This window comes from Octopus bimaculoides, chromosome 3, assembly GCF_001194135.2.
Source record: "Octopus bimaculoides isolate UCB-OBI-ISO-001 chromosome 3, ASM119413v2, whole genome shotgun sequence".
Lineage (NCBI taxonomy): Eukaryota > Metazoa > Mollusca > Cephalopoda > Octopoda > Octopodidae > Octopus > Octopus bimaculoides.
Window position 1 is genome coordinate 496512 of NC_068983.1, and position 5393 is coordinate 501904.

Genomic DNA, 5393 nt, shown 5'->3' on the forward strand with positions numbered 1-5393 from the left:
AGAGAGAGAGAGAGAGAGAGAGAGAGAGAGAGAGAGAGAGAGAGAGAGAGAGAGAGATGGAGGGAGAGAGGGAGAGAGGAACGAGAAAAGAGAATGAGTTTGGTTTAATCACAAATATAGTTGTAGGATTAATTGACTTCCATTCGTGTGCATAATTTCATAAGTGTATGTGTATTCATGTTAATAGAGGAAGCCGTTGATCAAAATCATTCTTTGTCGTAAAGGTGATAGCGTGTGACACACACACACACACACACACACACACACACACACACACACCGTTTTCATTAGCTATCGTCTGTCTGCTACGACTTAGCTTCGTAGGCCGATTGAAAGCGCGCGTGTGTATCCCTGAATGACAGCTGTATTAACGCTCTCACCCCACTTCCACACTATATTTGTCGCTTACACAACTCTGTTCTCCCCTTCCCTAGTATCTTCCTATACCACCTCATTTTCTTCACACTAACACCCTTACACCATTCTCATTTTATTCCAAAATAGCCCACCCTACCATTACAATATTTATGTTATAAGATATATATATATATATATATAATATGATATGATATAATATAATATAATATATATATATATATACTTACATCTATCAATCTATCTATGTATCTATTATATGTGTGTGTGTGTGTGTGTGTGTGTGTGTGTGTATATATATATGTATATGTATATATATATATATACATACATATATATATATATATATATATATATACATGTATATATACATACGCAAGTGTGCACACGTACATATCCATATTTGTGTATGTATATGTTTGTCTGTGCAATTATATTCACTGAATATTTCGCTAGAAAATTTCCTCCCTTATATATTTCAGAATCTATTCTGTTTCTGTTTATTTTTAATATTTCCCAAACTATTTCAATAAATATTTTTGTTGAAATTTAGAAATATATTTTCCCGTTTTTCTCATTCTGTCTAATTTTAAACTTTATTCTGCTTCATTTCATTTGTCCATATGTTTCTTTAGAACATTTTGATATGTTTATAGCTTTTTCGTGCCATTTCAAAATATTTTTTTCTCGTTCTTCATAAAAGCTAGCTTTAGTCTGTAAAACTTCCTATTTCTTTGTAGAAGCATAGCATTGTTTGGTTTCCATTTTTTAAATCCTTTCTTTATATTCTGTTTGTATTATTTCAAATTCTTTCGTCTCGATTCCTGTTTTCTTACTTTCAGAATCTACGATGCCACAGACTGAGAACAATAATACATTTCTACTTTATCGTATTCAATTATTTTCCCCTATCATATTCGTTAGTTTGCAAGAATAATATTCTAATTTGTTGCACTTATTCACCACAACGAACTAAATAGAGCAATTACTTACTGATTAGGTTAATTAATTAAATTATTAACATTTAGGGAAAACATTTACTTGAGAACATCATCAATTGCCAACATTTATCAAATGTTTTTGTTTCTGCGAGTCTTTTATTGTGGCACAAATTCTTTTAAAGCACAACTATGTTTTTAACCAATGTATATATATATAAGAGGGGCCACTAGGTGGACTGTTAATGTGCTAGAAGAAGATCACATCTATATATATACATATACATATATATATGGAGGGTATGGGTGTATGCGTGTATATATATGTATACATACACATATATAAGTGTGTGAGAGTGTGTGTATACATATATATTTTGGGCATGTGTGTATGTGTGTATGTATGAGTGTATCACATTGGCGGTCCCAGAATTTTATCCTAGGCTGGGTGGGCAAAATTGGTCCAGAAAATTATCAAAGGGACAAGATCTTTACACAAATCATAATACGACTTCTTATCTAATAAATCAAAAGTTATTTGTCAAAGTTAAAACATACAAAAGGTCGACTGAAAAATGGCAATGTCTATTAGGAGTTGGAGGAGCATAAACTACGCTAGAGAAAGCTTCCGTGTCGGTGCTTTTGCCACCGCAAAACGAAGGACGGTGTCGTCAAGATCCCGGATTTCATAACATCGTTTATTTATGGCAATTATATCTAAATTGTTCAGTCTTAGAATTGCGCAGATAATTCTTAATCCTCTTGGTAAAACTATATAACGGCCGCAATGTTACAGGTAAGGGTTAGAACAGTTCATTTCCCTGTGAAATTTCCACTTGACGACACGTTTTGCGTTGTGGTAGTCTCTCTTCAGGTTGCCTTGGATCAGTCGATAAATCTTTGTCAAGAATCTGAGGCTACCAATGTTAAGATATGGGTTTCTTTTTCGGATTGAAATGGAAAGACCATCGTCGTATTACAATTTTCTGTCGAAAAGAAGAGTCAGAGTCCTGAGCAAATTCGATGCGAAACGGGAACGAAGGTCTCATGGCGGAAATTGTTGAACAGATCTACGCTCCTTGGCAGCCGACACTCAACGAACTTTACTGATTTCCGAGTCCTCTGAATGCTGTGTCAAGTCGCTTTGCTCATTTAGTTTTTTTCTGAAAGTAGCTGCTACTGTTGTTTGATCGTACACCGCATACCTTCATCGTTCAACTTGTTTGCTTAGATTTCACAATCACCAGTGCAGTTCGATGTCTGTTTACCTGTAGTATTCATATCCAGTGAAAAAGATTATAGCATCTTTGCTGTAGACTTCTCTATGATACAGCCAACGCGACTTGATCAATAACAGAATATGTTCAAAGAACTCAGGCAGGAGAAAACAAGTGTAGACATAAAGTGACAAATTATCTTAATTTGTCTCTCCGATGACTTCGTTTCTTTACTGAAACGTGAGAGAGGCTCTAAAAAATGTGGAAACAGACTCAATACAGCCTAGTATAATGCATGCTGACAGAACCAACGTGAATTGAACAAGCTTTTCACGCTCCATAGGCTGTTCCTGTCTTTTGTCCAGTAGCTTAGTGAGGTACTGATGCACATTGGACCAAAAAATGGATAAAAAGAATTGGTGAGGACGATGAGAAACTTAGTGTCTGCATGTTTTTCACTGTCAACCAACACCACGTTGAATTGATAGACGTTGCAGTCGACATTGCCGTGGACGTTGCAGTGGATATCGGCTGCAAATGAAACAATGACTTTTATTTAAATAATCGTGATTTTTCTGTTGATGACCACAGTATCATCTTACATCAGGTTACACTTAACAGGACGTTGACATCAACGGCATTTAGTATTGACCATGTACAATGCAATTGGAACTCAGCGTCATGTCCAGAATCTGCCTCGATATGCGATAAATCTTTCATCGACATAATGGTCCATAATTTATCACCGAACAAGTGAGAGTTGGTCTGTTTACGAAGTGTTTTTTGCTCTATCTAGAAGAATTATTAAGAATTATCTGCACAACAACCTGAATTAGATAATTGTTAACATGAGAGAAAGAAATATGGTGACTTGACAATTTGAGACATCTTTATTATTCACTCCCTGACAATAGGATCGAACTCGGGCTCATTGTATCTAGTTCATTGTCTTACAACTGTTTACCACGGTCATATTTTCTTTCAGAAATGTATTATAATGGTGATCTTCTCTCCAGACTCCATTAATACCTGTTATATACTGAGGATTATTCAGTCAAATGCTCGTGTCTACTAAGTTGTGGCTGCGTATCAGTGTGGAAAGATCTAACCCCACCACGTCTTGTGATGAAATGTGCGATAAAGTGTGACGAAGTGTGACCAAGAGTGAGTAAGCGTGACCGAGTGTGGCCAAGTGTGACGAAGTATCAGAAGTATTAAGTGTAACCAAGTGCAGTGATGTGAATCGAAGTGTCACGAAGTTACTATTAAATGGATGTCAAGAGATTCCAAGTTTGAGTCCAAGTTGCAATCTAAACAGAATCATGTTGTCTTCACAGTTGCATGACCATCCCAGCCGAAATTAGTAATTACTTTAAGGGAACGGCACCTTGTTTCTTTCAAATGAAAACAAGAAGCAAGTCTGTCGTCAATACAAAATTTGAAGTCTGTTACAGATTCTCATCGATAGACCAATAACAGAAATCACAAGGACAATCGATCAAAGAGACAATCTCTTTGCTTTGATTCACTCGACTTCACTTTATTATCTGATTTATCTCTTTTTCCTTCTTCTTCCTCTTCGTTTCCCCCGCCTCCTGACCACCACCACCACCACCACCACCACCACCACCACCACCATGATGATCATCGTCATCATCCTTGTGTTTTTAACAGTTTCACAAACCTTTCTCCATCTTCGCCCCCTACCAAGGTGCACAACCTGCCAATTCCTGAATTCTGTGCGCCATTGTAGTCCGGGAATGTAGAATCGTGCTATCAAGCTCCTTCGGTCTTCTGGCGTTGTGATGTTTCTCGCATGTTTTTAATGTTTCGTCGGTTGTGATGACGATTTAAAGTGGGTGTTGCAATAGTTTGTTGGTTGCTGTTTGTGATTCGCTGTGTTGTGGTGTGATTGGTGTTGCGTGTCTTATTATTGACCAGCCATTAAGGAAGAGTGTGAATATATCATAACAGACAATGAGGTAGGAGAGTCACGGTTGGAATTATAATCGCTCAATAAAATACGATGTACAAGAACAGTCGGAAAAACCTATGGCTATTCAGGAGATGAACCTTGAATACATTTGCATTAATTAATAACCAGTCGAATGTAACTGGATGCAAATGCAATTGCTAGATGACTGCGCAGCAGAAACGTGCATCGGACAATTTTCAACCGAATATGCTGTGTAATGGCTATAAAAGTAAAAGTGATGCAAATGTACTAACCTCCATATTAATTGTAATTATATACGGGTACTCTGATATAAAACCTGCAGTTAACTTAGTACTACTCATGTTGATTTGTTTGTCACTGGAATCTACTATTTTGACCTTGAGAGTGGCAAAGTGTTGTACAAGCGTTTGCCCCTGAAATCCAGTGAAATGCAGTTGTTCCGACAAAACACCATCATCGCACAATCATCACTAAAGACATTAAAAGTTTTTATAGTTTATTGAGGTAAGCTTTTGGACCGCAATCTTCATCATATGCTCCCTTGAAGTCAAAAGATGGAAATGAGGTTATTAAAGATCCTTCTGGAATAATGAATGGATGGAGAGAACACTTTGCAGATCTTTTCCTCAATCTGTCTGTAGTGAACATGGACATCATAAACAACATTCCGCAAAGAGAAATAGTGCAACACATAAACGATACACCTTCCTCTGAAAAAGTAAATCTGGCATTATGTCAACTGAGACCAGGTAAAGCTCCTGGATTGGATGGTATTACAGCTGAAATCCTGAGAGCAGGTGGGGATCACATTTCATCTGAGATGCATAACCTGATAACTCGAGTTTGGAATGAATCTTCTGTGCCACAAGAATAAATGGCATTCTAATCTCTGTATACAAGGGTAAG